The sequence below is a fragment of the Protopterus annectens genome, chromosome 2.part2 (genome assembly GCF_019279795.1).
Source record: "Protopterus annectens isolate FY-2018-M chromosome 2.part2, PAN1.0, whole genome shotgun sequence".
Classification (NCBI taxonomy): Eukaryota; Metazoa; Chordata; order Ceratodontiformes; family Protopteridae; genus Protopterus; species Protopterus annectens.
This window is the reverse complement of record NC_056730.1, coordinates 127,435,007-127,458,415: the sequence shown is the minus strand read 5'-3', so window position 1 is coordinate 127,458,415 and position 23,409 is coordinate 127,435,007.

Here is a 23,409-nt window from a genome sequence, read left to right as displayed (position 1 = left end):
TGTCAGTAAGCCAGTTGGCAACCCATCGAGTGACGTAGGGATTTATGCCCAGCTTAGTAAGTTTATCTATGATTCCAGAGTGGGGGATGGTGTCGAAGGCCTTGGCGAGGTCCAGATAGGCTGCGTGGACTGCCTTACCCTCATCCACGACTCTGGAGACTGATTCAAAGAAGTCAATCAGATTCAAGAGACACGATTGGTCCTTCATGAACCCAAACTGGGTGGGGCCAGAGTTTGAAGGTTGCCAATGTCTTTGTTTAAAAGTTTAATGGTAATACATTCCATGGCCTTGCAGATCAGGCTCGTCAGACTGATGGGATGGTAGTTCCCAGGAACCAAGGTGGATCCTCCCTTGTGGAGTGGGATAACTGTAGCTGTGTGCCACTCAGTGGGCATGAAGTCTGAGGTGAGGCTATGATTAAACATGGCAGTTAATTGAGGTGCCAGTTCATTTTGTAGTTCATGTAGTACACAGTCTGGGATGTCGTCTGGTCCCAAGGATGCTGTATTCTTAGCTTTGCAGAGTGTGGTTTTTACTTGTGTGGCCGTGATTACTGGAATTTGGCAATCCTTTTGTACTGAGATGGACCCTTTAGGGGGTGAGAGGGGGCTGAAGTTTGCACTGAATCGATCTACCAGGATATTGGCAATGTCCTTGGGTCAGTATATTTAATGACATTATGTTGTAGCTCAGAGCAGATCTGAGCATTGCCATTTAGATTCTTGACATAGCTATAGAATGCCTTGTGGTTGTCTTTGGAATCTTTGGCAATTTTATTTTCGTAACTAGCTTTGGAGGATTTTATGAGGGATCTCAGTTTCTTACTGAGGCTGGTAAGGGAGTTTTTTACATCCTGGGATTTTCTTCTTTTCTGCAACATTTTCTTCCTTCTGTTGTATAGTTTGTTTATGACAGGGGACCACCAGATTGGCTTCCTTATTTTGGTGGAGAGCTTGGTTCTATTTGGGATGGCATGATTCATGCACGAGTGGATGTTCTCGTACAGTGCTTTAGTGTAGGATTCATCAGTCGAACTTTCAGTTCCCGTCTGCATGGGTGTCATGAAGTTTGTCACTTCTGACTTGAGTAGCATGAAGTTGGCCTTGGAGAAGTTCTTTACAGATGTTTCATTACTGGGGTGTGGGGGTGAGATGTGGATGTCAAAGGTGATTAGCTTATGGTCAGACTTAACCAACGAGGGGGTGACCACTGGTGTGGAGCATCGATTTCCCATGTTGGTAATGACCAAGTCCAGGATATTGGAGCCCCTGGTGGGATTATGGATTAGTTGATCCAGGGCGTTGGAATTTATGAATTCCAAGAATCACTGGGCAAAGGTGTTGGTACACAATTAGTTTTCCCAGTTAATGGCAGGGTAGTTGAAATCACCCAGTATTAGGTTGTTTGGTTGTATCTTAATATTTTCCAGTATGTTTAGAAAGGTGTAGTGTTGAATCTTGGGTCATGGTGGGGGATCTTTAGCAAGATACAATTTGGATTGCAGTCTTACCTAGTGTTAGTTGCACCTGGAGAATTTTGGATGCGTTGTGTTGGGCAACTAGCCTGTAGGTGTGAATATCCTTGGTGAATTCATCATATTCTACATCATTTTTTTTCATCTCTGATGTGCACTGAAAAACTGGCCCTGGCCATCACACATAAATACATAAATGCATGCATACATACATATCACAAGACTTGTCAGTGATCTGAATCCTGAGATCAGATGCATAAGGTTAACCATTCAACACAGTTAGGACCATTTCAACCTTTTAGTTCAAGAAGAAATGAACAGATCAGTGTGCTCTGTCTGGCAGTAGCATGCTTCATTTGAAATACTTGCGTTTGTCAATTAACATAATGAGGAAAGGAAAGGTTTTATTTGCACTTATTCTATTTTGTTTATACTGTTTTATTATATCTTCCTACATTATGCAATGTTTTCTTTATGAATTGAGTTGATGACAGACTGCATACGAGATAAGTTTGTTTTCTATTTCATAGTGCTTTGGTGGAGTCCTCAGACTTTTCTGTTATATGTTTTAGTAACAGCTGGTACTCGGATTTTACTCTTTGACCTTCTTTATAGGTTCATGTGTTCATTGGTGTTTACTAGACTATTAGTCTGTGAGGATCATAAGAAGCCTAGCTATATACTCCCATAGTAATTTTTGCCTTTATATTTTGCATCCAAATAACCCAGAGATAGACTAAAAAAGATAAGATGGACATTTATGTGATTCCCCTATCCATGACAGATAGGGGTACTAAACTGTGGGTGTGTTTGGGGTTACCTATACATTTGTCCAAACTGCATTTGAATAGAGTGAAAGAACTTCTTTGCTTTTTGTGAAATGGAAGATGTTTCCATAGAAGTGATATTCTCTGTGAGACAAACCTATCCTTCCAATGAGTTCAACCTATATTGCATAAGACATTGAGATCCCTTGAGCAGATGTTTATGATACCATTGAACTTGTGAAACTGTAATAGGTCTGACAGTACAGTGTCTATTACAACCCTATACACAAGGCAGAGATTACCTGTCAGTAGCCTGTATAATTCTGAGAAGAGAGACAACGCTTTGAGATGGTCCGTATAGTTTTATGATTTACTCCCTTGATTTTTTTTTAAGAGAGAAAGCATTGTGTTTGTCCCTGTTGTGCCAAGTGTTTGAACACACACACACACACACAAAAGATGCATTATACTCACTGATCAGCCTAATACATGCAAAGTAGAGTGCAACAATTATATTCCTGGATCTGGATGCATTAACTTTAGATATATACTCTTCAATGAAAAGGACTTTTCTTAAAATAGTGGATATGTGGTAATCAAAAGAATGTTCATTGTTGACATAGGTTCTTATATCCCTAACTATGCAATCAAGTTTCAGTGGTGTTTTTTTTCAATGTGATAGTTACAAGGGGAGTCTGGTTTTGACACCAGCTATTTCACTGGGACATGCCCTCTTGGAGGATCTTGTGGAGTTTATGATGCCACCAAGTCTGTAGTCATCAGTAAAGTTGGTCAGCCACAGACCCTAACATTTCATCCCTGCATTGCACTGTAACCAGCAAAATTTGACAATATGATTTCTTTATGTTACTTTTTGTCATGGAAAACAGAGCATCATGAACTGTAGATATGACATGAATCATGTTATGGGCAAATTATTTACAATGGTTTTCCCTATACTCTCCACAAGGCATATTACAAATGCACATCAAGCTATTTTCCATCTTTGAAGGTGTAAGGTCATCTACATATTCTTACTATATAGCCAATGATCCTATACTAAGGCCCCATATTTGTATTTCAAACATATGTGGGATTCTTATCAATTTTACCTGAAAAATGTGGTGCTGCATAGAGTTGCAGATATTAACTTTAACTGCTTCAACTAGCTTCCTGTCAATGAAATAGCAACACTATACAGTTTAGATTTACATATGAAAGACAAACATCCAAGAAGGGATGCTAAATCCATTGTGCCTCTCAAAATCATACTGTATTTTTATGCTTCACTTTTTGTGTACTTAGATGGATGGGAGATCGCAGATATACCCCAGGGATTACCTCAGTGTCATTGCTCGACAGAGGCACAGCAAAATAATGGGTTTAGTTCCCCGTACTAAAGGGGTGGCGTAAGCCACAAAACGATGGGCTAGGCTTGTAAATGCCCTCGGGCAGATAGTCTAGTATAAACCTATGAACCTATAAGGTATTTTAAAAGCTTCAGTCATCATGTAAGCTATTCCATGACTGTATAACTCAGTATTTCTTAACATTTATACGATACTAAAGTCACAACAGATTAAATCTATACTCTCAGTGACTTGTTCCTTTATATCTGCATATAGACCTATACTGTCAAAAATAAATTATTCATTAAATGTCTTATAATCAATTCTCATTTACATGCTATTAGATTTTCAGTCATATTAATGCAAGTGAAAACATGTGAACATTTACATGCAACTCTCCAACAACTTATCTCATGCAACAGCTGCCACGTTTGTGAACCACTATGACAGTTTTTATCCTGGGATCTAGTCTCACACTGACTGCATTGTATATCTGAAATCACAGTCAATTTTTTTTTAATAACCAGTCCTTTTATCCATCATTATTTTCTTTAAGGACATCTGCTGCACAATATATGCATTGCTTTGTCTATTCCAAGGATTTGTCTGAGAAGCATATTTTTATGTTAACTTCCTGCATATCTTCTGTCACATTCATATAAAACAAATGCATTTCCTAATCTTGTCTCACAATGATGCCACTTAAGACCTCTTGGTTACCTTGCTGACTTAGTTTGCATTATTTCCCTTATTAAATCTGACAATATTTTCTAAGGGCCTGTACTGCAAAGTAATGTAAAAGATTTCTTCAAATAGGTATGATTAATATAGAACTAAACATGTCAGGTGACCACCAGACAAGAAATCTGGATATACAGTTTTTACTTCTTTATCTTTTTTTTCTTTGCATCAACTATGGTGAGTGTAAAATATTTTTTTCATTATTCCTAGGCCTGTATAAGTGTTGTCAACTTGAATATTTTTATACCTATGTTATACTGAAGTTTATTCGTGATCTCTCCATGCCCTGCTAACCTAGCATTATCTATATTCAGGGACGGGTTACCCCCGTCCTCCACTCATTATTACCATCTCATACTGCGCACTGTGTCACACAAACCTTAAATAAGCCTCACTCCTAAATATGCCGTTTCTGTCCACAAGATCTTTAAACCCTTGTTTGAAAACTTCAGTATTCTTACCAGCCAAAAGGGTCTTTGGCAGACAATTCTGTTTAATCACAACTTTCTCACTAAGCCATATTTCCCTCAGTTCTGTCCATTTATATTATCTTCCAGTATAAAAAGTAACTCATGTGCCTCTTTTAGTGTAAATCGATGACCCTGTCAATAGAAAAAAAGTATCACGGAATAACTTTAGGCCCTGCACTCACTCTAACAGAGTATGCCAACAACATTATTAGTAAAACCATTCTTCTGCTAAAGTTGTGCTATAAAATCTCACACCTTACTCCCTCAGCATGTAGAGCTTTTTATTTATCCAGAGAATTCAAAATGGACTCCCATTAATAACTTACCACCCTACCACAAACACATATAACATAAAAACAACTATAAAGAAAATTTGCAGATTTGTCTTGATTGTAGACCTGCAAATTACTAGAATGCTTCAACTGGCTGCCTGTCAATGGAAGAGCAACACTTTAGGTCTATAATATACTAAGAATGGGAAGTGCCCACCATTAAACACAAAATTTCAAATTCAACCACAAAATGTATGTTCTAGAGCATGACTGGAAAGAAGCCCTAATACTTATCAGACTATGTTTCAAAATCTTCACATGAGACAGGGCTTTATCTAAGGTGGGTGCAGCCACTTGGAATCACCTTCCAGGTGAGATAATAACCCAAACTACATTGGAATTAATCAAAGCCAAACTAAAGGAACATTTAATAAGTTCATAAGTTCATAGGTTTATAGGCAAGTATTAGACTGGCTTCAGTTGTAGACCATTTTAAGCCTAGCCAGTTTCCCTTTTGATGCTCAAATTAACTTATCCCATTTTGATAGATGACCTTACCTGTCCTATGGTCAGTAATTATATATTACACCTGAGAGAATAACTGGAATCATACCATAGATAATTTGCAGAAGCTCATGCATGGGATAAAGCATTTAGGAGCTGTCTCTGTTCATTAGTAGTAGAGGAGGAAATCCTGTGGAAAAATTTCAGTTTCCTTCCATTGATCAAAGTTACATTTGAATATGGACAGGGATGAGTTTTGTTAATTGTTGATGGGGAGTCTGTTCCAGAGCACCAGTATCCTCTGTAAGATATACTTAGTCCTCCAATCATTGTGTTGATGTTGCAGAAGATGTTTAAATCCCTAGACTGGGTATTTCTGATGCCATTTGACTCACTGATATGCAGTAAATCCATCATAATTGTGTCAGAGGGTGCCTTGTATGTCAGACGCAAGTCAACTTTTAGCAGTCTGTAGGATATCAATTATAGTGGCAGGCCATGTAGGACATATAATTTAGACCTGGCAACCTTTCCTTTTAGTAAGGTATCTCTGTGGGCATTCCAGTTGTTGCATGTGTCTGGGCAGATACATGCCAAGGGGGCACGTTACAAAGAAAAGGGCTAGTCATAACACATCATGCTCTAGTTCCACATATTACTTGTAGTACCTTAAAATACCAACTTAACTGAATAGCATTAGAACTACTGTGTGTCAACTGTAAATATTTTAAGTATGTTGATACAAATGGCACTGTTATTTATATTTTATTAATTATTTTTTTCTTGTCTTAATGTCAATTATGTGAGCTTTTATGGCACAGGTTATGGATGAAAAGGGTCTGACATCCAGTCCACTTGCTCAGTAATTAAAAATAAATAAATAAATAAATACAATATTTTAAAATCACCCACATATTCTGAACACGAGTTTCTTCCTCTTTACCATATCATGAGTACACAAGATAAATAAATAAGAGACTGTCACTGGTGCCTTGTGATCCTTCTGTTTCCAAATAAATTTATTTCACGTTTGCCTTTCCTAGCCATACAATATAAAACCATTCCTCTAGCCAGGCTACCATTAAGTTTTTTTTCTTCTTTTTCCTTTTTAATGACTTTATGGTCAACGTGCTGAAATGCCTTGCTGGAGGAGAAATAAAGGCAACTGCTTGTAGCCCCTTGTAGATAAAATTTATAACAGAAAATACACTGGACATACATTTATTACATGATAATAATCACATGTATTTAGTTGTTACGATCTGCATCTGAGAATTTCACATATTTTTTCATTAACTCCTTACACACTATAAAAGAAAAAAATGTTTTTTTTTTTCTTCCTATTCCCTTTTCTCTTTCCATTGAAGGTCTGGGTAACTTCAGTCTTCATCTTGTCTTCAGTTGTATCCATTCTCCACAGCATGCTATTAAATACATAAATCAGTATAAATAAAACGTCATGCTGCATTCCCACGTTTTGGTGATATCTACACCATAGCTTTTGCTTTCCCCCCTGCTGTTTGCCAGTTATCACCTTTATGTGATCATTTGGCCCTTTCATTCCCCATGGGTCAAGATCCAGTTAGGGGAGGCCGTCATCTTGACAGCCATGAGTTTTTTTTTGCTTTAGCTTTTACCATTTCAGAGTAATTAACATGCATAATCACAGATATTAAAGATTGTGTTTAAAAGCACAAAACACAAAATTAACTTTTGTTTGATATGACCATTTGTTTTTGCATAAAAAAATATTCTTTATGCACGCAAGCACTTTTGTCTGCAAAAAATATGGTCGTTTGACACCCGTTTATCAATAAAATGATTTAAAATTAACAGTTTGACAAAAGAAATATTCATTACTTTAACAGTTTGGCAATTACATAACTAATTCACAATTACTTACCTATGCTAATCCAACATAATTACAACTGGAACCCAAACTGACCTCCAGCCCTTCCATTAATATTAATGCCATAAACACGGTTCTGTACATTTAGTCTTTCGTGTTCAGAAACAAGCCATGCTTTTTTAAAGGTTGCAAAATGAACGTTTCTTTACACACAAAAAGTGTTTCCATGCATAAAGATGCATGCAAACACATTTTTGTGTGAAAAGTTTGTTTTGTGGCTTTAAACTTGATCATTAAAGCTTATAACACCTTCCTCTGTAGGTGTGCACATTCCTGCAAATGCTTCTTGGAAACTACTGGATGAAAATGTCTTGAAAGAGCCAGGAGTATGTCCCTGGCTCATATATGGTATACCATGCACATCTCAGTCGATTAGGTGCCCTGTTGTAGTGGTCTAGACTCCCTCCAAGGACAGGTGAGCTGGCATCAGGCAGTCACTGCCATCACCCCTACCTGGATCATTTAGTATGTTAGGAGTTAATCAAACTCAGTTCATCTGGGTCATTATAAGGGCTTTATGTTGATCATGGACATTTCACCTTTTTTCTTCTTTCCTTCACTTTTCTGAATTTTTACACTTTAATAATGCACCTTATTTCTTTCTAAGTTTTCACTGTTTATATTGTCAAATACATCTACAATTTAATTTTTGCATTCTATAGTTTTGCCTGACTCTTCCATTTCATGTAGCAGCATCATTTCCCCTAATATTACTCAGAAAATTGGGTACATTACTTTATATATCAATTGCAAATTTGCACTTCTTTGCCCAATTTGTAACCCAGCCTTCATTTAATAATTTAGCTCATTCCTTGAGCCAGCTACATAAGCATTTTTGTAATCTGGGATAGTTACATGAAGAGTATTTATTGTAAGTCTGGAAACATGACTTTTGATGAGATTTTTAAGCTTAATGACTTAACATCTGATCCCTCTATCTGTAGTATGAAACTGGACAAAGGGGGGGTGGTAATCATGGTGAGTAATGACTGCACTAACCATATGAATGCCTTATTATTGGAAGATGCATATGTGGAAAGTTCAAAGAATAAGATGACTGTTATTTCAAATTAGAAATTATGTTTAATGACGTTATTTCAAGGTCAGATTGAGGCTTATCATTTTGAGTATATGTTTAACGACAGACAAGTTTTAGCTACAATTTTTGGTATCCCTGAGATACACAAATGCCTTAATAATGCACCATTAAGGCCCATTGTGGATGCCACAAGATCCAAAATGTATTTTATTGCTAAATATCTGGACATAATTTTAAAGGAAAGTTTAGGTAGAGTTAAACACATTTGCAGAGACTTGTGGCAATTTTTAAGCAATTTGAATGGTTTAACCTTTAGTGAACACACTATTTTTGTAACCATAGATGTGTGTAATTTGCATACAATTATCCCTCATGATGCAGGAATGATTTGTTTCAAGGAGCAATTTACAGGTTTAGGTGTGTGAGACTAAAATAAAATCAATATAGTAGTAACATTGACGGAAGCTGTTTTGAAAAAACAACTATAAATATATATATATATATATATATATATATATATATATATATATATATATATATATATATATATATATATATATATATATATATATCTTCTGAGGGACAAATATTTAAACAAATCACAGGAGAGGCCATTGGAGCTGCATGTGCCCCAGCCTTTGCCAATCTAGTTATAGAGGAATGGGAGCAACAATTTGTATTTAGCAGTGAATTTAAAAAGTCCTGGGACTTCTACACCCATTTTTAGATGATATTTTTATTTTATGAAATGATACGACTGAGAAGTTGGATGAGTTCATATGTTATATTAACAACACTGTGGAATTTTTGAAATTTACACATACATATAGTTATGATGAAATTGTTTATTTAGATGTTGGAATTAATAAAAGACAAAAGTGAAGGGAGATATACCTCAGACATTTATAGGAAACTGACATTTTCATATTCCTATATGCATTTTTCAAGTTGGCACCCCCTACATCAAATGAAGTATAGAATAAAAGGATAAATGGTACATATATTCCACTATTAGGTCGGAATTGATAAGAACAGTGTACAGTTGAATAATACTGAATTTTATTTTGCTAGAAAGATTAATGATTCAAATTCTTTTGGAATTAATAATAAAAAGTTGATTATAACTCCCTATAGTTTGGGTAGTAAAGCATTAATAACCAGCCAATTTATATAAGACCAATAAAACCTTGGTGGACAAGGTAGGAGAGAGGCCACTTATAGTGTATAAAAGAGACAAAAAGTTTTAAAGAGTTATTAGAGATGGAAAGGGAATTAATTAAAGTTTATAAAGATTTTGATGTTATTGGTAACAACAAAATGGGAATGTTTAAGTCTGTGAGTTGCACATAGTGCCCCAACATTATGAGAATGCGTCATGTATTAATACAAAATAAAAATTATATCAGAGGACATTTTAATTGTGATTCGAAGCAAGTGGTTTATTTTGTTAAGTGTGTTCATTGCCTGGTGATCTATCTGGTTATAGTTCAAGTAATACAAGATAGCAGAGGTTGTTTTATGAAAGAACACCTGGAGGAAAGTGAGTTAAATACTTCTTATCCTCAATGTTTAAATGAATGCTGCTCTATTAGTTCAATTTTAACATTAAAACACTGCAAAGGGTAAGGGATACCATAAATCTTTATTATTTTATTATTAAGATAATGTTATATATGGCAGATTTTAGATAGATAGATCTAATTTAATTTTGATTTATATGAATATTTATTCATTCGTTTTGCATGTTTAAGACTGACGAATTGTTTAATCCACCTGAATCCATGATAAGTTTTAATTATGTATTAATTTATTTTTTTCACAATCGACTGGTAGATGTGGTATCATGTGATAGTCTTTTAAAACATTTACACAAGTATAAATAATGGATGTTAGTTCTGATGAAGTTCCTTTATGTAATATGGAATGAAAGTGCTTAATTCTTTATTGGAGTTCGTCACAATTTTTGCAGTACCGTTTTTGTAGTTACTTCTTTATGAATATGTTTACATATGATGATATTGTTGCATTTCCTGGAACTTTTCTCCTTGGGCTTCAGATGCAAATGGGTTTTATGCCCAGTCAGACTTTCCTGGTTATCATCCATCCATCCAACCACAACCCCTTTTCCCATTTTTGCACATGGAGTTGAGGTGCCACTTCAGCAGTGACAGTCATCTAGAGCCAATGTTTACAATGCCGGGTGGTTAGTCCTGCCCTGGGAGTTCTTCCACACCACACACTCGCACACGCATGGCCAATTTAGAGAGTCCAATCCACCCACTGCATGTGTTTGGAATGTGAGAGAAAACCCATGTAAACACAGGGAAGAAATTCTGACTCTGCACAGAAGGCACCCCGGCCAAGAATCAAACCAGGGAACCTCTTACTGTGAGGCAACAACACTATCTACTGTGACACTATGCCACCCTGGTTAGCAAATGGAATAAAATATACATATTACAATTGACCTGATAAATTATAAATCTCATCAGGCTAGACCACAGTAATTTGGCCTTTTCAAGGATATATTCTGTCTAATGAATCTGGTTAACTTCTTTGAAAAGGTAACACAGGCTGTAGACAGAGGTCATGCTATCCATACAGTGTACCTTGACTTAGGCAAGGCATTTGGCACCATCCCCCATGATGGCATAGTTAATAAAAGTAATGCTTTGCAAACAGACTCTTGTGTGGTAAGATGGATAGCAGATTGTCTAAAAGACAGAACCCACATGGTGCAGTTAGCAGGTGCCTCACCAGACAGTATGGAGGTGCCCCACATGGCTCAGTGTTAAACTTCTTCTGTTCATCATTTACTTTTCTGATCTCTAGAGCATGAACTAAGTCATCTGGTTAACCAAGTCTGCAATGCTGAGTTCCCCCAATGCCCAAGCCCCCTTCAGCAAGAGTTTAAACACATAAATACCTGCTGTACTAAAAATGGGCTCAAATTAAATGTAAAAAATTACAATATTGTTACATTTGGTAGACAGCCTTCACTTAGCGTACACCACAGACAACACCCCCATTCTAAAGTGACAATGCTGTTAAAAACTGGTAGCCAGAAATACCTTCCACTTAACGCAGCTAAATGCCAAAGGAATATCATCCAAATTTAAAAAGGTGATGTCCCCTTATATTCAGCATTGATTAGGCCAGTTATTGAATACAATACTCACTTTGGGATGTATCTCATTAGACATATAAAACAACGAGAAAGATCTTGGAAATTCCGTACTAACATGGTCACAGGCTTAGAAATCTTAAGCTTCCAGAAAACACTGGAAACCCTATCTCTTTCTTTCAGTATCTCAGAGACTCCTGAGGGAAGCTCTATGTCTTCATCTCTATGCAGTTAGAGACCCGGTTATCCTGGATCTTATGTACCTCCACAAATTAAACTGACCCATAAATACCAGAACCAGGAAGCTAATACTTTGTCTGTAAATAAATCAAACATAGTGGAGAGAGATAAGTTCATAGCATAGTGCTATCCCCAGTTCTGAAATAATCCCCTACTGCAAAACAAACAGTGCGATACTTTTGTTTACCTTCAGATGACAGCTTGATGGTTAGATGGATATTTACAAATTCATCACATACTTGACTGGCTTTGCCCTCCTCAAAAGGAAGAGGAACAGTTTAAGGCATAAGTGGTTTTAAGATTTCAACTGCCTTGTCTTTCCTATGATCACATAATCCTATGACTTTCTTAAGTTAGAAAGGCTGTGCCAAAATTCCTATCACATGTGAATAATCTTCTTAGCTACTATATGCCTGTCATGTTAAGTGCAAAAGAGGTGAACAGCATTTCTGAGCTAACTTCAATCCTATGTCCCTAAAGTTATGAAAAGAATGGTAAACTGCTCACAAGTAAAATATATTTATTTCCAATCAACAATTGCTTTAAAGGGTTCAACAGGCTGAATAAAATACTTGTGACAGATGGCTTAGTACATTTATGCTTTGCTAAGACACAGTTTTACCAGTCGCTCTGTACTTTAGGTTTCCTGTTATTACACCAGTTCATCCTACTGCTTTTCAGCTGTAGAGACCACTACTCAGACTTTGTCATTAGTTATTATCCAAGTGGAGGTTACATGTTCTCACTGTGCTCTCTAGAGTTTCATCTCTCCCCAGATACACCTGTTTAGTTATTCCTCCAAATATCCTTACTTTAGTTGATGACTGCTTAAACTAACAAAAAAAAAAAAAAAAAAACAAGGTTGAGTCAAGGACTTTTATAACAGGGATTTTTCTATTATCATCCATGATTTGGCTCAGTATGACTTACTTAATTAACAAAATAACAAATAAGAGGTATTCATTAAGAGTGTACCCCTGTTGTGAGGTTTTTGTTCCTCAACAATCATTAGAGCCATGCTGGCTGAAACTCTATGCTCCTGGAAGGATCACTCTTAATATATTTTCTAACTGGTCTAAAAGAGAAAGCCAAATAAACCACAATCACCGCCAGCGACACCACCCATAAAATTTTAGTTAAAGGATCAATGATCCTCAACCAGAAGAGGAATAACATGAACAACTCATCAAGACAAGTTTTGCTGGTGACTCTCCAAAGCATGTGTGGTGACCAGGTGACCTTTGTAGCCTGAAAAAGCTATGCAAAGCTACCATGTAAGTGTACCACCTACAAGATAAAGGGGAGGGAGCAGAACAATTGGCAGTTAAGTGGCAGGGAGGAACAGGATGAAATAAGATGGACTAGACCTTTGCAATAGGAAGTTGCTTTTAAGCATGGGCTGTCACACTCCTGCTAGGCAAGAAGTCAGAGCTTGAGAGGAGGTTGAAAAGTACCGGTTAGATTTAGCTAGAGTTATACTAACACATAGTATTGATTATGGAATTAGATTTTTTAGCAGGAGTGATTGCCCCTAGTATTGAGATGATCTTTGAAAGAGGCATCAGGTGGATTTTGGAATATTCATATGTCCCAAGATGGGTGCTGTTCAGATGGCAACTGTGTCAGCATACAAAAGGATTCCCTCAATATAGCTTCAGGTTACAGAATGAAAAATTCTGACTTAAAGAGGGTATGGCAGTAACTACAGGATATTGCTACTAAAGGAAGCTGTCAGGTTAAAGAAAGATACCTTCTATGTAACTCCAGCAGTCTGTGATGGGGTGGGGGAGGGCACTAGTTTTGTCAGATAGGTGCGGGCAAGCCAAAAGAGCAGCAGCTGCAGCAGTTAACAAAGGAAGATTTGGTTGTAGGAACAATTTCAGAAAGCCATGTAGAATTGCTTTCATACAGCCTCAGAGAAGTCATTCTACATGGCCTTATGAAACTTGTCCCAAACCCAGGTCTTCCCTTTGGCGAATGCTGCAGCTGTTGCCCTCTTTTTTTTTTTTTTTGTTTTGCTTGCATGTGTTTATAATGATGTTTTCTTGGCAAAAGTAGAAAAAAATATTTGTTTATTACACAGATGATTGATATAGTTGAGATGGTTTTTGGGAAGTGTGTTTAAAGGGGAAGTCAGATGATTGTTCACATGATTTTTTTTTTACTTTTATATAGATTACTGTTACATTTTCTCAGATATTTAGTATAAATATGTGTATGCTTTATTAAGGCCCAGGTCAGCATTGAAAAGCCACCTTGTTTAACTATGTCTGCTGGTTTTGGAAAGCATTGTGAATAAAGGAAGGAATATTTATTTATCTGTTGGATGTTTCTTTCTTTAAGATCTATATCTTTATCTCTCTCTCTCTCTCTATATATATATATATATATATATATATATATATATATATATATATATATATATATATATATATATATATATATATATATACGATATTATACTGAAAAATGAATAAAAAACTTGAAGAAAAATAATAACTAAATTAAACTAAAAACTTCACCCTAGTAGAACAAAAATGAGCTGATCTGATGTTGAGTGTTTTCGTTCTTTGTTGATGTTAAGAACTTCTTCAACAAAAACTGTAATAAATAAAACTGCTGTGGGTGACTAAATAATTAGATTCAAGTAGTAATACAGTGGAATGAACCACCCAATAAAAAACAGGAAAGAGCTGAATTTAAAAGTAAATGCTGCCAGCAACCTATTGTGAAAAGGCAATAAATGAGTAATAAGAAATGTTCTCCTCTAGTGTTTTATTGTAAACGTTTGAAAAAACACAGTAAGCTAACTAATCACAAGGAGGATGCCCAGGGATTACCCGAGCCAGTTAAAAGTGCATTTAATATTAACAGAATCATTTCAACTTGGGAAGGAGACTGCATTAAGTAGAAGCTGCCACTTCAGTTCTCGTACCTCAAGTTGTTGTTCTTCTTTCGGCTTTTTCCAGTCCGCTAATGATTGGCAGTAGATTTTTACGGTACCGAGGTGCCAGCTCGATGCCCAACCTTCAACAAAGGCACACCCATTCACGCATGTCTTTCGAATGCCACTCGACCACGGGGAGGACATGCAGACTCCACATAGAAGGCGCTCCAGCCGAGAATCGAACGGGAGAACCTCTTGCTGTGAGGGGACAACACTATCACTGTACCACCGCGGTAGTGTGCCAAAATCACCAAACAAGGCATCAACCTGTTCAATCACAAAAAAACTTAAACTTCTGGAAATGTTGGCAAAGCAAATTGTGTTTACTGAAAGCATTTTTTAAGTCTTTATGCCAAATCACCACACAGTGTTCCTTAATGCAGCCAGGAAATCTCTTACCAGTCTTTCCTACATAAAAACTGTTACAAGTGTTGCAAATTCCAGCATATCCAACATCTCTACTATGGCAGTCAAAAAATCTGCTTAAGTTAATCTTGATTTTCCAGTCTTCGAATAAATAAAATGAGCCCATGTAGATTAAATTACATGCGACACACGAACCTCAGAAAAACATGCCAGGTGGTTTATTAATGCCAGTAGTGTCTTTAAGTAAAAAAATGAAAGTCTGTAAGTTAAAAAGATGCATGCAAAGACTTTGTTTCTTGTGTGAGAAGGTGGGAGAATCTCCTTAAATAGCTGTGACTTCCCTGTTGCCTCTAACAAAATCCCAGTTATTAGAAATAATGTTCCGAATGAGTAACCCTAATAAATCTAAACTACTCATCTTTGCATCTAAACCTGTTCCCACAGAATTTACTATATTCTCCATAAACAAAACCCGAACAGAGTTAGTAAATCAGGCCAAACTGCTAGGAATTACTATTGACAGCAAACTTAGCTTTGACTTGCATATTAATAACGCAATAAAAAAGACTCACTTCAAATTAGGCAAACTTTACAGAAACAAACAATACTTAAGACAAATCCATCTGAATAAAACTTTCAAAAAGTCTTCTCCTTCCAACCTTACTATATGGGTCTCCTAGCTTTGCCAATCTCCACAACTCTTTGCAACACAAACTGCAGTCCTGTTATAAGATTGAAAATTCGCATCAGCCCAACCAAATCACACCCATCATTGCCAGGCCACTAGAGAACTAAACTGGCTAGAATTTGCAAATTACCTACATTACACACAACTTACCTTTGCCCATAAACTCATTTATAAATCCAAGTGTTGCCCTTCCCTGAAAAATATAATTGAACCTTACATTCCATCCAAAAATCTATGCTCTAACAACAAACACCTACTTAAAGTATCAAAACCTAGTAAAACAGCAGGTAGCTGTCTCTATTCCCATTCCAAAACTGAGTTGTGGAACGCCGTCCCATCATCAGTTACAGAATTAGACAACATAATCTCCTTTAAAAGAAAACTAAAACAACATCTCACTGATAACTTCAGCTGCACATGCAACACATATCCGCAGCCTCCTTAATCTAGCAAAACTGTTTCACATAGCAAATATACTTATGTATATGTTATGCTGTTACACCATATGAGTTATCCCTAATCTTTAGTATCATAGTCCACACATCAATACAGCCATCTTAACACATTTTCTCTTCTCTGTCACTTTCTGCTTTTAATACTGCCATTAAATATATGCCACCTATAATCTACTTATTCCTACTACTTAGCTATAAGATCCTAACTATATCTGTCTTACCTTTAAGTTTAATTCTCTAATTCTACCTTTCCCTTTTCCTACCCACCCCAAAAAAATGAGCTGTATTGTTAAATATTTCTAACTGTATAATTTTCCTACATGCTAATGTTCCATTGTTACTGTATTGTGCGTTTATACAACATATTTGCTGTTTAGATAGTTTTCTGTATTATTTCACTTGCTTTATAATTATAATTTTGTTTCCTTACAAATTCATGGAATGATTTTAATGCAACTTGGAGCTTTTCTCCCCGGGCCTCCACTGAAAATGGGTCTCAAGCTCAGTGGACTTTCCTGGTCAACAAATGTCAATAAAAAAGTAAATAATATGTCCTCAATTGACTCTCCTCAGATGTAACCATTAATACCAAAAGGGAGGAGGGAAAAATCCCCCCAGCAGATGGTAGATGACCAAGACTCACCCAGGATGATCTTAACACCTGCACTAGCTCTAGACCCCCAGGATGTCATTTAAATCCATGACCTCCCCAGCCAATAGCAGAGTAAGTCTGAGGTGCTGAGTGAGACAGGTACACCCGGTGACCCGGAGATGGATGTAGGGCACTAGGGTAGGAGTGCCATAGGATTTTGAGGGAGGAACAAAAAGAGTAAGGTTATGCTTGTTGGAGGGGAACATATATATGGGAAACTTAAGCCAAACAGTGTAGGAAACAGACATGAGGTTAACAATTTTTCTCTAAACTGAATAATTTTTATTTATATTTGTTAATTTAGTAATTATATGAAGCACACAATTCTCTTTTCAGGGTGATGCAAGAGCACACAATGATTAAGGTACTTGCCCAGAATCACACAGTAGGTAAATAAGGACCAGGGGACTCAAATCCAGATCCTGCAAGATGAAGTACACGCATCACTCATAGCCTTAATTATCTGCACTAAACTGACAATCATGTCATGTAATATGACAGGGCATTGCAAAGGCTAATAAAATGTTTGGATGAACAGTACAGTGTTTTGCAGAAATGTTAAGATCCAGTGAACAGGACACTGGTATAGCCACATCTGGGGTATTGTGTACTGATGTGACAGGCTGGAGCCAATATAGGTGGCAAGGGTCTCAAAATATGTCTTATGCTGCCCGACTGAAAGAACTCAACAAAATACATGTGACATGGAGGGCAGGACCTGGCCTTGCCTTCAAGAGGAAAGACCACCATGGGGGAGATGATGGATAATATTACCCAGGATTACTCAGTGTCACTGCACTTGAGAGAGGCACAACAAAATAATAGGCATAGTTTATATTCAAACTAAAGGGGGGTGAAAGCCACATAACTATGGGCTAGGCTTATAAATGTAACCTATTTAGAACCTAAAAGAAGACAGGCCACAATAAATAGCACAATACAGTATTGATAACATACTAAAGCCTGTGGAAATGATAGAACAGTGGACAGGAAGGGGAATATGCTCTGAATGTGCTATAGTTTGTAGAAATGTTGGAATGGTGAAGTTGACTATAGTGAAAGTCAAAGGAAATAAGGATGTGGTCAGCAGCTGGAAAGTGAGAATACTTCAAGTCTGATTTGAGGAAGTACTACTCAACCGGGAGAGTAGTAAGACCGTGCAGTGCAGTGCTTTTCTTGTGCAACAAGTCATACAGATCAAGTCAACTGAAGGCTCAAATGTGCTTCTGAGAGTAAGTAGTTAATGGAGACTGCCTACAATACTTGCACAGACTCAGCAATGCACTGGTATTCCTTTTCTTGGCATCTTTAAATGTTTTATGTTTGCATAAAGTTGGTTGCCTCATCCTCTAAAGATAATTATTTTAAAGCATTGAATATCACTATTCTTTTAATGATCTAGGTTCAGGTAGTCAGTCAGTGTTGTTGCAACACAGAGTTGATGATTGCACTTCCAAGGAGGTAAGGGGTGAAGGGACCTTCCTTTCCTTTTTACAGTGAGAGCATATGTGTTAAGCATGCAACTGCAGCTTTCCCTGACAAAAGATTGCAAAAGTGACCAGACCCTGCACAAGTAAATGAGTGGTGGAACAGTGGAGTAAAATAATGCACACGCTATTTGGCACTGAAAGATACACAACAGCATGAACTCTAGGCTCAAGGAATAGTCTGGATGGTGAAACAGATGCCATTATTGGCCATTCCCTATTTGTTTGGAAGGATACGACTGCCATAGTGTGTGAAGAAGCAATTTGATTCTTTTTAAGTACAGTAACTTCACCTTCTCAGCAGATTCCCACGCAGTGCATTCTAGGAGAGTGAAACTGGAACCATCTTAACATTAAAATAAACAATGAGAAATATTTTCGGAATGCACACAGGGTGGAGAAGATTATAAGTATTCTTTTTGCATATCTGAGGGATTATGACATGAAAGGGCCGAGGATGGCATTTCCCCTAGGTAAAGCCATGCTGACAGCTTCTTCCTTTAATACACTTTTCAAAGTTTGTGATTGCAGCAGGTCAGCTTCAGGGCATGAAGAATATGTTTGTAAAGAATTTTGATGTTCTTGCCACATCTCCTAGTTGCACATTATGCATCTTTTCCTCTCTTGCACTAATTTGTTGTCAAAATAAATGTCAAGGTTTTTTCTTATGTCCTAACTTGCCTGAGTTTGCTTACAAATGCTAACTTCTTAAGGGCTAAGAATCACTAACATGGAAGCTTAGCCTGCTTTGGGGAATTAAAGGATGTGACTTATGCAAGAAACAGAACCCACTGAGTGAGAAAGAAATGCACCTCTCCCAACAGTAACAGAACAAGCTTAGTGTATAAATGTACATGATTGATTCTGACAGTCACAAATGTTCCCTTTAATGAATGGTAGGTATGGAAAGCATGTTATTTTTTGCAAGCATATAAGGAGTCAAATTTCTTCAGGAGGGAGCAAGACTGTGAAGATTAAATCCTCAGAATATTTTCAGTGTTTAAGCATCTTTTTGTGCTGTTGTTTTATATATTTATTTATTTATTTTGTGCATTTGTTTTATTTTGGTTTGTTTTATATGTTTGTTAACTGGGCAGGTAGTCTGGTCCTAAGATAATTTTCAGCTCCAGCACAACATGTTTCTTCAGCTAATTTAAACCAGAAAAGCACTTTATGTCTGTGATGGCCCCTAGTATTTTTTTTCTCCTATGGGTTATTATAAATGATTACAAGCAATATAAAAAATGTAAATTATTCATTGGTATCTTCAGGAAGACTAGTAAAGATTTTGATTGTCTAGCTATTTATATCTAAATCTGTCTATATTTATATATCTATATCCATCTATAACTTTAAAGCACCTTTCTTAGAGATTCTATTTTGTATTTGGGCTACTGGGCATATTTTACCACTGATGCTGGCAATGCAGTGCCCCACAAATCTCTTTCATATCTGACCTACAAAATAAGAAAGAGCCTGGCTTATCTGCATTCATTTCAGGTGACCGCACTATGTCTTTGGTGGTTTGAAGCCTGTAGCTTTTGGAACTATCATGCTGCCTCTAAAGATCGGTTCCTTTCATTTTGATTCTTTGCAGGCTATCTTGTATGGTGTGGGACTGTATGCACTGCCCCCTCCCCTGCACCAGAGCTGTATGAGACTCCTGTGCATTTTGCCATTAACTAGTATCTGTGAAATGTGTGACACTGGAAAAGATGCAAGGATCCTCTAACACTAGCAATGAGGAATCACCATCCTACTCATTCCTCCTTTCCTTACTAGCTTATGGCTTCCACAAAACTGTAAAACTTGTGATGCAAAACTGGTTTTATTCAGGCTGGTGCTTGGCTTTCTCTAATCCTATATCATATGATGCACTCTTCTGACTGTTAAAAAAAGGACTTCTGAGCAATGCATATATTCTACTATAGTTTCTCCTGCATATATCTACAACAGTGTTCTTCTGAAAGTATAAATATTATTTTTTATAGATCCAAATATAAGAAGGTACACGTCTGTTTCTCTGTCACCATAGACACATATTTCAGGATTGCTGTTCTCCTCTGACCTCATTAAACAAGTCCAGTCCATCCCAAAGCAAGGCAGATGACACTCGGGTACCAACACCTTTTCCCAACGGTTCTTGGAATTCATAAATTCCAATGCCCTAGATCAACTAATCCATTGTCCCACCAGGGACTCCAATATCCTAGACCTGGTCATTACCAACATGGGAGATAGATGCTCCACACCAGTGGTCACCCCCTCATTGGTCAGGTCTGACCATAAGCAAATCACCCTTGACATCCACACCCCCCCCCCCCAGTAAGGAAACCTCCGTAAAAAAAAAACTTCTCCAAAGCCAACTTCATGCTACTGAAGTCAGAAGTGACAAACTTCATGACACCCATGCAGACGGGATCTAAAAGTTCGACTGCTGAATCCTACACTAAGGCACTGTACGAGCACATCCACTCGTGCATGAATCGTACCATCCCAAATAGAACCAAGATGCTCTCCTCCAAAAAAAGGAAGCCAATCTGGTGGTCCCATGCTATAAACTAACTATACAACAGACGGAAGAAACTGTTGCAGAAAAGAGGAAATTCCCAGGATGCAAAAAACTCCCTCACAAGCCTCAGTAAGAAGCTGAGATCACTCATAAAATCCTCAAAAGCTAGTTATGAAAATAAAATTGCCAAAGATTCCAAAGACAACCACAAGGCATTCTATAGTTATGTCAAGAATCTAAATGGCAATGCTCAGATTAGATCTGCTCTGAGCTACAACAGAATGGCATTAAATATACTTATCCCAAGGATATTGCCAATATCCTGGCAGATCGATTTAGTGCCAGCTTCACCCCCCTCTCACCCCTAAAGGGCCCATCTTAATACCAAAAGATTGTCAAATTCCGGTAATCACGGCCACACAGGTTGAAACCGCACTCACGAAAGCTAAGAATACAGCATCCATGGGACCAGATGATACCCCGGGCTGTGTACTACATGAACTACAAAATGAACTGGCACTTCACCTAAGTGTCATGTTTAATCATAGCCTCACCTCAGGCTTCATGCCCACTGAGTGGTGCACAGCTACAGTTATCCCACTCCACAAGGAGGGGATCCACCTTGGATCCTGGGAACTACCGTCCCATCAGTCTGACGAGCTTGATCTGCAAGGGCATGGAATGCATTATCATGGAACTTATAAGCAAACCTTCAAACACTGGACCCCACCCAGTTTGGGTTCGTGAAGGGTTGATCTTGTCTCCTGAACCTGATTGCCTTTTTTGAATCAATCTCCAGAGCTGTGGATGAGGGTAAGGCGGTCCACACAGCCTATCTGGACCTCGCCATGGTCTTCGACACCATCCCCCACTCTGGAATCATAGATAAACTTACTAAGCTGGGCATAAATCCGTATGTCACTCGATGGGTTGCCAACTGGCTTACTGACAGAACCCAGACTGTAAAAGTAGCAGACTCCAAATCCAGCTCCAGACAAGTGACAAGTGGTGTACCTAAGGGTTCAGTCCTGGGACCACTCTTGTTTGGCATCTATTTCTCTGAATTACAGGCTAACACTAAGGAACTCTGGTTAACAAAGTTTGCAGATGACTGCAAACTGGGAGTAATTATTGAATCCCCAAATGAAGTGGATATTCTACAAAAGGGCCTTACAGAAACAGATGCCTGGTGCCAGAGCCATGGGCTCAAGCTTAATGCCAAGAAATGTATAGATATCTCCTTTGGAAAAAAACATGTACCCATGAATTACCACATAGGTGGCAGTACACTAAAAATCAAAAGTGTGATGAGAGACTTAGGGACACAGGTGGACAGTGGTCTTACCTTCGATAACCATTTCACCACAACAGTCAGGAAATCCTTCTATGTGGCACACCTCATCACTAAGGGATTTTCATCCAGAAAAAAGGAGGTCATTGTCCCACTGTACTCATTCCTCATTAGACCCATTATAGAGTATAATGCCCTGTTTGGTATGTACTTCACAAGACTGCAACAGCTGGAAAGGCCACAGAAATACCTCACTAAAAGAATCACAGGCCTAAAGCAGATGCCATATGCTGACCGTCTAAAAAAAACTCCAGCTATACTCTGTGGCATACCGTCTACTCAGAGGTGATCTCTGCTTAACATACAAGGCCATGTCAAACCCTGAGCTGTTGGACATGCTCCACTTAAAGAAATCCCAATCCCTCAGAGCCACACGCTCCAGGGATCTAAACCTTGTCATCACAATGAAGAAAACATGCTGGAGAGATAGGTTCCTGACCCAGAGACTCCCCATACTCTGGAATAGACTGCCCATACATGTCAAGCAGAGCGCCTCCTTGTCCCTCTTTAAAAGGAACCTGGATGATTGGATGGGAGATAGGAAATTCACCCTGGGGATCATGTCAGTCGTCCTGCTAGACAGGTGTCCAGGGAAGTAAATATTGCGGGAAGAAATATCCAGGGAATTATTTCAAAAATAAAACAAACTGCAGAACAACAATCATCGATATGCTTGTATAGTAAAAAAAAAAAAAAAAAAAATCACTGAACTGTGAGTTTCTGGTTTTACCAGTATGTACTGTGGGAAGGAGTTCCTTATTAAAAAGTGTTGATGAACTTTGACAGTTATACAGTGTTTTACGATATTAGGGTTACTAGAAAACCAAACAAATTTCAGTAATAGTAGTACACTGCTATTAACTGGTAGCAAAATAAAATATACACATCACATTTGTCTGTGACCAGTAATTTCAGTGTACTAATATCTGAGGAATTAGTATAGGGGATTAAAGCTGCAAACTGCTAACTGCCTCACTAGTTCTTAGGTTCCACTGTACTGGTGGTTATATCCTAAAATGTACAAGTTTAATCTGATACTACCATGGGAAAACAAGTGTGAT